The sequence below is a fragment of the Sciurus vulgaris genome (assembly GCF_902686455.1).
Source record: "Sciurus vulgaris genome assembly, chromosome: 9".
Classification (NCBI taxonomy): Eukaryota; Metazoa; Chordata; class Mammalia; order Rodentia; family Sciuridae; genus Sciurus; species Sciurus vulgaris.
This window is the reverse complement of record NC_136469.1, coordinates 67431535-67447567: the sequence shown is the minus strand read 5'-3', so window position 1 is coordinate 67447567 and position 16033 is coordinate 67431535. Positions and strand designations below refer to the sequence as shown.

At 34.4% G+C, this 16033-nt stretch overlaps 1 pseudogene across 1 annotated transcript; it reads left to right on the top strand.

The window, feature by feature from the left end:
* The first annotated feature begins 10793 nt into the window (after nt 1–10793).
* Nucleotides 10794–11393, top strand: LOC306669256 (high mobility group protein B2-like; annotated as a pseudogene). The gene has a single exon. The product of its transcript is annotated as a high mobility group protein B2-like (transcript).
* Nucleotides 11394–16033: the final 4640 nt, after the last annotated feature.

The window sequence follows — 16033 nt, the reverse complement described above, 5'->3', positions numbered from 1 at the left end:
CTGCCCACAAAGGAATGCTCCAAACAAAATAAAACAAGATCACAATGATTTTGGGGAATATCCCAAAGGGACACAGGGGTCAGCTTTTTAGAGCTACGAACAATTAAAGCAGGAATGATTTCAGCAATAAAATGAAATACTTATAACACAAAGTATAAGATACATGAACATGAGTCCATAGAGGTAAATCAATGAAAAAGAAGAGGCAAATATCCCGTGTTGAAGAATAAGTAATTCTGCTCTCCAGAAGATGGATTGTATTTCTCTACTCCAGTGTACAATACAACAGTGTTTTCTTCCAAAGAGTAAAGCATAGAAGTGGAAGAAGAGGGATATTGTTCTTGACTGACAGCAGTGACCGTCTCAAGTGTGTAAGGAAAACTTTCGGGAAGGAGCGTTCTGCCTTAGCCACGTAGGAAACTAAACAACTGCCCCAAATTGACTCAGTGTTACCAAGGGAACCCGTATAGGAACCTGGTGGTCTGATCCCCCCTGGCACATTGTGATTGGGCTAGAAACCTATAAAATGTATAGCTGTTCCCACAATAAATGAGTTTGCAGTCTGCTCACCACAAGCCTGCTTCCACCCAACTCCCGAAGTCTGGGTCTTGACTCTCACCCTAACCCTGAGTATGAGCTAGCCCAGCACAAGAGGAAACCACAGGATATCAAGTAAGGATAGATTCAAAACACCTGGCAAACACTACCTCAAACAACTGATTAAGGTTAACACCAATAGTGGCAAGTCATACTGATAACATATACCTTTGAAATGATGTGATGAAAATGGCATTTTACTTTTGTGGGTTTCCTTGCAAAAATACCCAAGGTCTATCTAGTCATGAGAAAAACATCAAACAAATCTCAGTTGAGACATGCTTTTACAATTAGCTGACCAGCACTCCTGAAAACTGTCAAGGCCATTAAAAACAAAGAATATCTGAGAGACTGTCACAGTCAATGTGAGCCTAAGGAGACATGACAACAAAACATAATGTGTCCTGGATGGGAGCCCAGAATGGGAAAAAAAGGGTATTGAATAAAAACTAAGGAAGTCTGAATAAGTGATAGATTTCAGCTAATAATAATGTCTATACTGGTTCACAAATCATTATAAATCTAGCATATCAACATAAGATGTTAATAATAGAGAAAACTGGGTCCAAAGTATATGAGTGGCTCTGTGCTTATCTTAAAAATTTCCCTCTAAATCTAAAAATTTCTAAAATAAATGGATTTTTTTAAAACCCATTTTAATCCATTTTAATGTAGCTTCTGGAATACTACTGAGCCCAAGTTAAGATTGATCAACAGACTACGGAACATCAAATAAATATGTAAATAAACTTGTCTGTCAAGATCTAGGTACAGATGGGACCAACACATCCTAAGGTCAGATGATTCCAGTAGCAAACTAGTGTAAAATGAAAACAGCACATTTTCAAACAAGTCCAGAGGAAAGGTGCAAGCTGCCCAGGCAATAGCCAAGACAACTATCTCATCCATACCTTTATCTCATTTCACACCTACAACCTCATACAGGTTTCCTATGACCTGCTTTTAAAGGAATTGCCAACTGGGTTTGTGATTGTGAGCCAAAAACTACACAGCAGCTTAACTAGGTGACAGCCCTGAAAGTCTGTGGTGAGAAGGAGTCCACCCAGTGGGCAGCGCTCAGGGCAGAGCACCCTGGGATATACCTGGTATGGAGAGACTTGACCTGAGTTAAAAATAAACATAGGTTCACAGACAGTGAAGAATGGCTTGTGGTCTGGTTACTTGGCACAAAGTGACAGGATATTTGTATTGCACTCTGATGTCCATCTGCAAGACTTTTCTGCAAAATAAATACTAAAAACCAAGAGAGAGAATTTTCTGGTCAGTAAACTTACTATGGCTTTGTCCTCAGTTACTCTAGTAATTATAAAATAGACTCTGAACAGAAAACCATTGTTTTCAAAGATGGAAGCTGTGCATATTTTAATAGTTGCTATTGATAGTAAATATATGAACCAAAAACAATGGAGATCAACACTGAGTTCCACTAAAGAATCTTCCTCAAGGGGACCAACACCTGTTTGTTGGCAAGATGATTTGCTTGGCTCTCTTTTATTATGAAAAGGAAATTATTTATCCGGACTACAGTTGATATGTATTTTGGGTAGGGATTTGTTTTTCTTAGGCACAGTGCCTCACCCAGCATTGTTATCAGAGATCCCAAAAGAAGTCTGATCTGTTGTCTTGAATAAAGTTACTGACCTTATTCCAAAGAACATTCACCAGTAAGTATTTAATTATGAAATATAATGTTCAACCTCATACCACACTATTCCTAAGCAGTCTTCCAGAAGTACCATGTATGAACTGTCTTAGAGGTAACACCCAGTGAACACATAGCACTGTATTTCAGGAAACATGCACATACACTTCACACAAATGACTGTCATTAATAAGTAAAGTACATAGGTTGTGGGATATAGGGATAACAAGAGGGATGGCTCTCCTCAGTTATTCCTAGGATCCTGCATAGAACTTAAATTTATAGGGACAAAAATCACAAATTTACTGAGTATTTAGAGTTTTCATTTCCTGAGGAAGAAATGTGTCCACAAGAAAACAGTCAGTGCTCCACTAAACTTAAAGCTACAGTTACTGACTGAATATTTTGAGGTCCCTGTGCCAATGATCAGTAGGGGAAAAAAAATCAACAATGAACATGCCTGTAATCCCAGCAGCTTGGGAGGCTGAGACAGGAGGATGGAGAATTCAAAGCCAGCCTCAGTAAAAGCAAGGTGCTAAGCAACTCAGTGAGAACCTGTCTCTAAATAAAATACAAAATAGGGCTGGGGATGTGGCTCAATGGTCAAGTGCCTTGAGTGCACCTGAGTTCAATCCCTGATACAATAAAAAAAAAATTAAAAAATAAAAAATTCAACAACAACAAAAAATCTGGTGGGCAGGTATAATTGACATTGATTGTTATGTAGAAATGGTACTGTTTCTTTACCTAATGGGGAAAAGGAAGAATATATTTGGCATTTAGATTATAATGATATTTTGAATTTTTTCTTCCATCCTCAATTTAATTAAAAATGGGTGAGTTTATAGGGATGTAAATACAGTCTTAGATGCTTTGAAGATGTGGAGCCAACTCACATACCAGGCAAGTCAGCTAAACATACAGAAGTGCTAGCCACATGGAAGGAGAAATATAAAAGAGAAAGAGGGAGACAGAATCTGTCATAGCCATGATAACCAAGTACAGAATCAGGAACTATTATTCATTGCTACTAGCTTCTTCTAATAACTTTTTTCTAGAAATTGTGACCAAACCAAATCCTAAAGATGTGCACCTGCATGAATGAACCTATTTGACAAGCAAGTGGAGTTCATTATTGTGAAGTGTTGACCATAGTGGACATTGTTTACACTGTATGAACATCTCACAATGAATACTGTATGCCAAAATCTTAACAACTTCCCCATTTCCTGAGGAATTGTTCATGGCCAAAGGGGAGTCCCTCATATAAAATTTTATTTCTACCTACCTGGATCAGTCCCCAATAATTAAATGGTAAGTGGTACAAAAAGCTGGCTTCATTGCTTTAAATGGAAGGAATTCTATAGTGCAATAGATCCTCTCCCTGAGATACAGGTGAAGAAAACTTCATGGGAGACCATTTTCTTACCAATTCTGCTTTCTTCCCTATTCCTTTTCCCTTGTCAATAAACCAGGTACACACAAACCCCTACCTCAGCTTCTGCTTCTAGACAACTTGATTGGGATGGAGCTACTCCTGAATAAATGTTAAGTAGAATCATATTCTGGTAAGAGTTTGGGTAAGTATCTTTCAGAAAGCCCCTACTATCATTCAGCTTTTTCTTAATTGCTTTCTAAAGTTCCTGTAGTAGATATTAGCCTACTGTCCAGAAAAAAAAAAAAAAAAATACTTTCTACATGACTATTTCTATTTTATCTTTAATAATAGCACAATTTTGAGCCCTTATATGTGTTGTCTTAGTCCATTCATGCTGCTAAAACAGAATCACATAGTCTGGGAGATAAACAACAAACATTTATTTTTCACAATTCTGGAGCCTGTGAAGTCCAAGATCAAGGCACATGAAGATTCAGTATCAGGTGAGGGCCTACCTGGTTACTCACAGAGGGCGCTCTTCTTCTGCTGTGTTCACACAGGGCAGAAAAAGCAGGAGCACTCTCTACTTTAGCCTTATAAAGGCACTAACCTTTAAATTCCCTTCACAAGGTGTCTGCCTTCATCACTTAATGGCCTCCCAAAGGACTCACCTTCAAATACTATCACTTTGGGGGCTAGGGTTTCAAGACATGAATTTGAGGAACACATTTAGTCCATTGAACATGCCAATCATAATATTCAGTATTTTATACGCTGCTATGGTTTGGATGTGAGGTGTCCCCGAAAGTTCATGTGTGAGACAATGCAAGAAGGTTCACAATGCATGATTGGGTTTTAAGAGTCTTAACCCAATCAATGATTTAGTCCCCTGATAGGGATTAACTGAGTGGTAACTGAAGTGGTAGGGTCTGACTGGAGGAGGTGGGAATTTGGGTTGGCTTTGGGGGATATATTTTGTATCTGAAGAGAGGAGACTCTCCTTCCTTCCTGGTTCCTGATGTGAGCTGCTTCCTGTTGTGGCGGGCGAAACCCGGGGCCCAGGGTTACACTAGGTGCATCTAAAGATGGCGACTGGCAGAGAGCAAACGGCGTCCTGATTATGCCTGGAGAAAGGCAGGAAGCGTTTACAATTGGCTGTATGATAATCAGTTCAGCCGCCTAGCGCATGGACAGATATACTTTACATGTATGCTCGAGCGAGCGATCGCTTGACTTTAACAGGATTGGATGGACATATCTGGTTACAATTGCTTATGCATGAGACTGCTTACATATTGAGGGTGTTATCTGAATAAAGGGGAAGCTGCTTCATGAACTTCTGAAGAGTACGTGTCCTTTGTCCCGCTGGTATAAGAGCAAGAAGCGGCATGAGCTGCTTGAAGCAACCCCGGGCTAAGAAGCGGCGGCTTTCCGTATCCCTCCACCACACTCTCCCACTATGATGTTCAGCCTCACCTTCTTAGATGGAGCCAGCCTTCTAAGGACTAAGACCTCTGAAACCATGAACCCTCAAGTACCCTTTTTCTCCCTTAAAACTGCTCTGGTCAGGTCCTTTAGAGACAACAGTGAAAAAGTTGACTAAAACACATTCTTTATTTAATTTAATCACAACTATTCAACAAAGCACTTTAATGATGTCCCTTTGATAATTGGGAAAATGAAGGTTATAAAGGTTTTTATTTTTAAATTTCTTATTTTACTCCAAGGTTATAAGTTTAGTAAGGGTAGAAGGCAGTAAGTAGTTCAAACTCAAATTTACTGAAATCTAAGTCTGGAAAATAATAAATCTGTTTATAGCTTACTGGCTTTCTTTTTTCAGTTTGTTCCAAAACTGTGCAAAGAAACATTATATGATGAAGACAAAATTATGTTTGGCTTCAGTACTGGAGACAGGGTTGCAGAACATGGATATGTACCTCCATGATTCGATCCCAACTGGGATTGAAAATGACTGCTTCATACTATAGCTGTTTTGAACATAACTACCCACTGTGTGGCACCAACTTATCTACCCTTTCCCTCTTTCATCTTCAGAATACAAGACAGTCTGGAAAATGGATCACAACTTGCCTAAACTAGAAAGCTAATCCTATTCCTACTGATCAATGACTTTCCAAAAGTGGCTTTTAACCCAATTTGACTAATGAGGTATATGATGAAGTTTCCTACAGCTAATTGTGCTTGCCAGATAAAACATGCTGCTTTCTAAAGAGCTCTTGGTCCCCTTCTCCCAGTTTTTCTACATAAACCATCAGCACAGCACCAGAAATTGCAGTAGACACATACAACTCTATGGCAACAAAGCCAAGGCATTTTGCTAGACCAGTAAATCTAAACCAAAACAAGTAGAAGAAAGGATACAATATAAATATAAGAATACAATATAAATAATAGAAGAAATGGAAGGAAGAGAAAAATCAAAAACGTCTTTGCCAAGACTTCATGCTATTGGAGTAATATAACACCCTATTTCTTTACGCCACTAATATTTGGCTCAGTCCATCATTTATACAGATGTCTGTGTTCCTGCTTGTTAAAGCAGGTATTTGCAAATTCAAAAACTTAGTCTATAAAAAAGATTAAATTATTGTTTTAATTATAGTGACTGTCAATTCCTCCAAATGAAAATATTGAAATTCAATAACTATTTTAATACCATCCTCAGGATTTGCCAAGAATTTCCTGGATTACCTAGTCTTTTACTCTACCTGCCCTCTTGCTCACCTGCTGCAACATTTAAAGTCAGATGCTTTCTAAAAATATTGTAAAATAAACAATGATAGACAACTAGATAGAAAAATTGAGCTGACATTAGCAAAAATGGTAATACAAAATGCCAAAACCATGAGAAATGTTGCTCAACTTCCTCTTTTATCCTGAATTTGATCATTTTGGTTTTCTTCTTCATAGTCTTGTGAGATGTTCAATAATTTTCTTAATCAATTTGAAGAATATTTGTTTATCTTATTTTTTCCTATTTTGATTTTTCTCTTTCTTCCATTTCTTCTATTATTTATATTGTATTCTTCCCTCTTCTCATTTTGGTTTAGATTCACTGGTCTTCATGTAGTGATTGAAAGTATAAACTTGAATCATTTAGGCATTTTTGTTTTCTTATATAAATCCTTAAAACTGAAATTTTCCTTAGAAATACTGAAACACTGCTTTAACTGCATCTTGTGAAATTTTGCATATTGTATTTACTGTATTAAATAGCTCTAATTTTTTAATAATTTCATTATTGATATCTTTTGTTCCTAATTTGAAAGTTCATTGTTTCATTTCCAAATGAGCACTTTTCTATATGATTATACTAATTATACTAACTTCTAATTTAACCCATCATGGTCAGAGACTATATTATACATCATTTTAATATTATAATTTTTTAAATTTATTTATTGTTTTATGACCTAGCATAAGATGTACCACCATGATTATTCTTTGGACACTGGAAAGAATGTATATTCCACAATCATTGAACATCTTATATGATTTAAATTAACGCAAGGGTGGTGCTCAAATATTCTACATTACTGATTTTTTTTCTATATTTTAGCAATTACTAAAAAGAATATTACTATCTCCAATATGATTGTGAATTTGATACTTTATTCCTTTATTTGGTCAGCATTGCTTCATATATTGTAAAGTCATCTTACTGGTGTACATAAGTTTATAACTGTTCCATCTTCCCAAATAATTAATATTTTTAATTTTATGCACTTTACCTTTTTCTTTAATAATATATTCCTGCCCATAAAATTCCATTCTTATATTCACATGCTCACTCTTTCTTATGGATAATGCTTACCTAACATTTGAATTTCATTGAATTATTTAAAATCTTCTTAAAGTTCATCTCTTGCAGTCAAAATATTTTTCCTGATTTTTGACCCAGTCTTAAAACATGTGCATTTGAATGGAATATCGGTTCATTTATTTTCAATATTATTATTTAAAGGATTGTATTAAAGTCTATTATTTTGCTTTTTTTCTTTCTGAATTCTATCAAGTTTTCTTATTATTACTACTTTCCTACCTTATTTGGGTTAATAAAATTAGGCTAGTAATAAATTTTATTTCTTGCATCTTAAAAGATATTTTAAGCTATACATTTTTTCATTATTTTAAATGTTTGTTGATTACCACTTTTATCTTAACATATCAGAGTTGATTTGATTAGCATTGAACTTTATCATAAAATATAGAAATTTATAACAGTATAATTTCATTTATCCTGTTATGTCACTATTAATTCTAGTATGATAATTTTCCTTTAGCATTTTTGAAATATGAGTCTGCTAAACTTTTTTCTTAGCACTTCATTTATTAAAATGTGTTCTCATTTCACCTTTATTTTGGATTATATTTTGACAGGACATCGATGTCTGTGTTGGCCTTTTTTCATTCAACTTCGTAATCATGCTTTACCACTGCCATCTGACTTCTATTTTTATCTGATTGGAAGTCATCTATGGTTCCATCAGTGCCATAGTATGTATTTTCCCCCACAGCTGCATTCAAGATTTTCTTATAGTTGGTTTTCAATAGTTTGTTTACAGGGTTACTTGGTGCGACTTTCTTTGTATTCAATTCATTTGGGCTTTTTTTTTTTTTCATTTTTTTTTTTGTTGTTGTAGTTTATTTCAATCTTTTTATTTATTTATTTATTTTATTGTAAACAAATGGGGTACATGTTGTTTCGCTGTACATGAAGTAGAGGCATACCATTTGTATAATCATACATTTACATAGGGTAATGGTATTTGATTCATTCTGTTAGTTTTTCTTTCCCCCACACTCCTCCCACCCCTCTTTTCCCTCTATACAGTACCTCCTTCCTCCATTCTTGCCCTCCTCCCACCCCCCCATTATGTATCATCATCCGCTTATCAGAGAGATCATTCATCCTTTGGTTTTTTGAGATTGGCTTATCTCACAGCATGATATTCTCCAACTTCATCTATTTGTGTGCAAATGCCATAATTTTATTATTCTTTATGGCTGAGTAATATTCCATTGTATATATACACCACAGTTTCTTTATCCTTTCATCAGTTGAAGGACATCTAGGTTGGTTCCACAATCTGGCTATTGTGAATTGAGCAGTTATGAACATTGATGTGGCTGCATCACTGTAATATGCTGATTTTAAGTCATTTGGGTATAGGCCAAGGAGTGGGATAGCTGGGTCAAATGGTGGGTCCATTCCAAGTTTTCTAAGGAATCTCCATACTGCTTTCCAGAGAGGCTGCACTAATTTGCAACTCCACCAGCAATGTATGAGTGTACCTTTTTCCCCACATCCTCTCCAACATCTATTGTTGTTTGTATTCTTGATAATGGCCATTCTAATTGGGGTGAGATGGAATCTTAGGGTAGTTTTGATTTGCACTTCTCTTGGTCTTTTTTACCTTCCTAAATCTATGAGTTAATACCTGTCACTATAATTTTTTTCATTATTTACTCAATTTTTAATGATTATTCTACATTCTGAAGTTCTTAAGTTTCAGTTACCAAGTGATATTTTCCCAATTATCCTGATGTTTTTTCCTTTTTTGTTGTATTTTTTGTAACGCTTGGGTTGAAAATTTTCCATTGATATATCATAAACTTCATTAACCACATACAATACCATCTACATGAGATTTTAGTTGCATCCATTGAAGATTTTCTTCCCAACTTTTATACCTCTGAGTCCCTTTGCTTTTTTAAAATTTAGTTTCCTTTTTCTACTTAGATTTTACATACTTCTAATAACTACAATTATATTTTCTATCAATTCTAAAATCATATTTATAATAGCTGCTTTGAAGTCCGTGTCTTCTGTCTTTAACATCTAGGTGATCATAGAGTTCATTTCTATTGATTACCTTTTCTATTGACTTTGGATAACCATTTTGTTTCTACTTATGTCAAATAATTTTTCTTATATAATAGACAATGTGGGTGACATATTGTAGGGACTATTGTTAGTTTATCATCATCTTAAAAGCAATAATTGTATCAAGATATTAAGTTGGTTAAAATTCATATACAAACATTTTCTCATCTTTATGGGAAGTAGCTGAAATCTCTGCTCAACACCCCAACCTTCTATCTCCTTACTTTGAGTTCCCCAGAATCTTCCTATAAATGGAAATAAAGCAATCATCTAAGAGCCTGCTTGTAATTCACACAAATATTTTTGGGCTTCCTGAACTGTCCTCTCTACTTAAGGGATATGTCCTCTTATCTTATAATTCTGATACTCTCAAAGGTCCAAAGTGTACCCTCTAATTTCTCAAGCCAGAGAAACTTTAGCTGCTTATTTCAGAAGAAAAATATATTCCAGACTATATAAAGCAATATAACATTAAATTGTTATATAAATGCAAATCTCATCCACTTTTTGTCTTTTTATGATTAACTATCCAATATTCTTCATGATTTGGTGACTGTGCATTCCTTCCATATTCTTCTTTTTCCTTTTCATATGGAACTTACAGTTAATATCTCAGAAAAAAATATTTTAACACAATCTAGAAATATATTTAACTTCAAAAATGATACAAAATAAGATATTACTAGACAAACATAAGGAATTTGAGCCCAGAGATTTGATCCCAATATTTTACACTAAAAGTAATAGAAAGGGTATCTCTCATACACAAAGAAATGGTCAGAGAGAGAAGCACAACAATGTTCAAAAGAATGAACAAGAATGCAGAAGAAAATTATGAGAATATAAAAATGAAACATTTGCATAAAATAATCATAGAATATATGGAGAATAAAATGTATAATAATATGACAAAAGAAAATTAAATGAAATTAGGGCTTCAAAGTTCTAGAATTGTATGGAGAGTTTTGAAAAATCTATTAAACTTGGAAATACTCATAAGTCAAGAATACATGCATTAATATTTAAGGCACTAGTAATATAATAACAAAATATTTTATGTCCAGAAAGTTAGTGCAGAAATAAGAGGAATTCAGGCACGGAGAACTCTGCAAAAGAAGAGGCTGAGAATTGCAATAGTGATAAACCACTTCACGCTTGAGCCCAGTGAAGGAAGCTCCTCTGTTGGATCCGACAGCTCTGTGGTACTCTGAGGAAAAGCTCACACCAGGTAGACAGAGGCTGCCACCATGGGTAAAGGAGACCCCAACAAGTCAAGGTCCAAAATACGTCTTCTTCATGCAGCCCTGCCGGGAAGACCAAAAGAAGAAGCGCCCTGACTCTTCCATAAACTTCGCTGAATTCTCCAAGAAATTCTGGGAGAAATGGAAGGCCATGTCTGCAAAGCAAAAGCTGAAGTCTGAAGATACGGCAAACAGTGACAAAGCTCGCTATGACGGGGAGATGAAAGATTACGTTCTTTCCAAAAGGTGACAAGAAAGGAAAGAAAAAAGATCCCTGCGCTCCTGAGACCACCATCGGCCTTCTTCCTGTTTTGCTCTGAACATCGCCCAAAGATCAAAAGTGAAAACCTAGGCCTATCCATTGGGGATACTGCAAAAACATTGGCTGAAATGTGGTCTGAGCAGTCAGCCAAAGATAAACAGCCATATGAACAGAAAGCAGCTAAGCAGAAGGAGAAATATGAACAGGATGTTGCTGCACACCACGCGAAGGACAAAAGTGAAGTAAGAAAGACCGGCCCTGGTGGGCCGACCGGCTCGAAGAAAAAGAGTGAACCAGAAGATCCACATGAAGAGGAGGAAGAAGAAGAAATGGCTGTCCTATAATGATGTGTGTGGACTGTGTGTGTGTGTGTGCTTAGGCAACTATTTTGGTAAAAATGTGAAATCAAGTGCAGCTTAACATTAGCTTCAGTATAAAAACTGTACAGATTTTTGTATAGTTGATAAGATTCTTTGTAGAGAAAATACTTTTGTTAAAAGGCAGATTGTAGCTTTTTGAAGGGCTACTGCATACAGTTAGATTTTAAAGCTTCTGATGTTGAATGTTCCTAAATATATATATTTTTAAATTTCTTGTGTAAGGTAGCATAGCAAACTGGTGGGGATTACTATCGGTAGCATTTTTTTTTAAGATGTTGCATTTTGTAGTTTTTTTAAAAAGATTTGTAATATCAAGCCATTCATTTTTTTTTATTTTATTTATTTATTTATTTATTTATTTGCAGTACTGGGGATTGAACCCAGAGCCTTGTGCTTATGAGGCAAGCACTCTACCAACTGAGCTATGTCCCCAGTCCCAGGTATATGTATGTTTACATGAATGGTGTGAATCTACATTGTGTACAACCATAGAAATGAAAAGTTGTACCCCATTTGTATACAATGAATCAAAATGCAGTCTGTAAAAATAAAAAAGATTTTAATAAAAAAATCTGTAATAAAATTATGTATATTTTAAGAAATTCAAAATTATTTATCCAAAAGAAAGTGAGGGGAGAATTAAGCTCAATGGATCAATAGAAAACAGATAGTATTATGAAACAGAAAATCCAATTCTAACAAGAATGATTTTAAGTATAAATGAAATAATACTAAGATTTGTCAGCTTGAATTTTTTTAAAGCAAAGCACACAAACCTATATCTAATTATAGCTTGCATGTAGGGACTCCATTTCCATTTGAAGATACAAAAGGTTTAAGATAAAGAGAGATAAAAGTCATAATACCCACAGGCTTTTAAAAACTGACTTTTTAATATTAGTATCAGGAAAAATAGATATTAAGGTAAAATTATTGATAAAAAAGAGAGGGACATTTCAAAATGTTAAAAATGTAAATCTTACCAGAAAATTGTACATGTGTTTGCATCTAAACTAAAAAATTTCAAACCTTATAAAGCAAAAGTTGACACAACTAACCAGAGAAATTAATGGATTCATCATCAAAACAGATTTAGCGGTTTCTTTTGTGATTTACAAAATAAGCAGAGCCAAAAAATCTTTATAATATAGAAATTTTTCTCAAGATTAATCCAATCTAATTAACACATATGGCTCAATATAACTAATAATGTTAGATTAGAGGCCATGGGACACTTACCCAAATAAACCTATTTTAGACTATAAATCATAACTCAAAAAGTGTTAAGGGAATATAATTACTTAAAATGATAATATAGCCCTTGTAGAAGTAAGCTAGAAATCAACAATAACAACAACAGAAGTTAATTTATGCATTGTCCAATGTTTGGAAATTAGACTTATATTTATAAATCACAATGGAAATGAGAAAAATCTTTTCAGTTTTAAAACTTTTGTGATATAATTTCATTTAATTAAAACAAACTGTGTTATTTTATATGCCCCCCCCACACACACACATATACAAGCAGAATACTATGATGACACATTCCCTTTGGATGAGAGAGGTGACTAAGGAGATGACTAGAATTCAGTGAATTCAAGAGGGCTTTCATTAAATGTGTATTATTTCTATTTTTTACAATGAGAATTTACATATTTTATTTAATATAATATAATTTAAACTTAAAAATTGGAATGATTTAATATTGTATCAGTCGGAAGACATTATTTTAAAATGTTTTTTTACAAATTATAAGTTAGTGTAATTCCAATCAAAATAGTAACATATTTTTGTTATTGTTTTACATGTACATTCTGTCCACTTTTGCATTGTTAAAAATGTCTGTAAAATTTTGAAATGAGAAAATATTTTATCTGTATAAAAATAGAAACTCACAATAGCAAAATGCCTCATTTTTGTGATTAGAGGAAATCAATAGATTTTTAATGCATATATTAGGAAGAAGAATGGATGAATGTTGATGCGTTCACTAGCCTTCTTATACTTCAGAAAATTAAAACTAGTTAAACCCAGGGAAAGCAGAAGAGGAAACTGGTAATATAAATTTATGAACTAGAAAAGCAAATAGTTTGAAAATCAATAAATCCATATGAGATATACTATTTCATGGGTCTCCTGTGTTTCTACAGTTCCTGTGAATGAGACACTAACTGTATTTTGTTTCAGGATATCTTTTCAAGGATGATTGCATAACTAACAAATTAGAAAGATATAGTGCCTCCCTCTGGAGCAGGGAAGGCATGCTTACAATCCTTTATAAAATATTTGGGTTCCCTAAACTCCTATAAGGCAGTTCATCTTCTTCAAACTTTTCACCCTCATGACACTCTGGAAATTAAAGCTCAGGAAACAAGAGCAAATGTTGAGACCATGATTACTAGTATCATTGTGAATAATAAACTATCCTTTTCTGCAATCTGCAAATCTTGTGTTTTTTATCACTATCAATGAAATTTTGGACTAACTAGTTAAACTGCAAGTAGGGTAAAAATCTCAGATATTTCAGTTTTTGACAATACAAGATGATGTTTATTTAGAACTCTAATATACTTACTAAGTACAGATGAAAATAATCCCGAAAAAAAGACAAAAAAGCACAAACTATAAATATCAGTATGTAAATAGTATAATCCCATCAGACTCTACATACATTAAAATGAAGAGAAGAGGATGTTATGTAAAAACCTATGCCAGAATTTACCTGAAATGAACATATGCCTCAGAGGAGTGACTTACACAATTTATGTGAGAAGAAATATATATTTAAATAAGTTGAACATGTGATTTTAAAAGTCCTCAAATTCTTAGTCTGTAATTTTTTTTCAAATATTTAAGATTAATTAATATCCATCTAACATAAGATCTTTTGAATAGTAAATAAAAAAGCAAAAATTGCCCACTCATTTTCTGGGGTTTCAGGAACCCCCAAACTAAGACACAATAAAAACATTATAAAATAGATAATTATAGGCCTTCACATAGGTTCCTCTAAATTCAGAGTCTGAGATGAGAAATGACAGTTTGTAATGTATTTATTTGTTTACCCCAAGGAGCACAAGTAAGGGAGTTTTAAGGAAGACATGGGGAGAGAGGAAAACCAAAGCCAAGGATGAATTATTGGGGGGCAGGTTGTAAGAATAGTGGCTCCTTGTTGCTGCAAACTCCTGAGAAACTTATAAAATACAGGTAAAATATGTCTTAAAAAAACAAGGCAAGGTTATTCGTCAACCAGTTCTCCACACTTACTTAGTGAGGGATACTTCTGGTACCAGAACTCCCTTCTACTTTGGGGACAGTGCCCATGTTGGATGTTCAGATCCCACAGTATGACATGAGCCTTGGAGCAGAATGTAAGGAGATGTATGGTGTGCTCAAGATGAGATACTGGAAGCACATGTGGTTCAAGAAACAGAACAAATGTAGACTGCATCTGTCCTTACTTCATTGTTCTCTCTTGCCTTCAGCCCTAACAATATCGATTGGGTGAGAATAAACTGTTACTGAAGAAATACCCATTAGGCAGAATTTTCAACTATGTTACATGCTGCCTCAGAACTGAAAGAAATGCCACAGTTTAGTTCATCTTGTAATATAGAATAAAATATGCAATGAATTACCTTATACTTTTAGTGAAATATACCAAAATGTCCCAGATCACTAGACCATTTAATCTTTGTATGTTTTATATGCCAATCTTGTAGCATCTATGTTTGCTTCTTCTTTTTAACCAGGTCATTTTAGGATTACTCATTAAAACCGGGACGTGGTAAGAGGCAATAAACGCAAGGTGTCTATGGGCTAAAATGAGATGGAGAGGGAAAATTAATATCATCGTTGGACAAGATATTAAGGCACATTGCTCTCCTCCTGAATGAATGCAAATACTTTGAATCCCCTTTTCTGAAGTTGATTAAAATGAATAATTTTCCAGATCAGTAAAGGTTATGTTGATCAGTTCCAGGACAGGTCCCACATCCAGCAGAGTAGCTAGCATTGAGGTTCTCATTTGATGTTCTATATTTCCCACAACTTATTTTTTTGTCCTCTAGGGATAGGCATATTAAATTGGGATTTGAAAATTTTGAGTTCTCGAGGATCAACATATTTATTGAAAATTATCCTAAGATTAAATTGTGCTTTTATTTACTGCTTGGCCTGAAATGGGGGCGATTTTTTGGACATTTTTTTTTCTTTTGACTTTTCTTAACATAGATGCTTACTATATAGTTGTTGATATGCCATTTGTTAAGTACACCACAACCAAATATGCATTCTTGGAACCTAATAACTACTTGGAGGTTCTGTGAAAATATTGGTTTCGCTTTGTAAGAATGATTTGGAGAAGGATTTCTGGCAATTCATTAAGTTTCCATTTTCACCTGGGGACCTTGATAACATTTATGCTCTTCTAATAAAATGATTTTTTAGTCTTGTTATCTAATAGTTAACAGTAATAAAATTTCATATATTTCTATGTACTATATTCAAAGGCAGCAGATTTTGGGGGGAAAAGTTTGCACTAGGTGGTTTAAGAAAGTCATTTTCTAAAGGAATGTAGCCTTCACTTCAATCCTTATGCT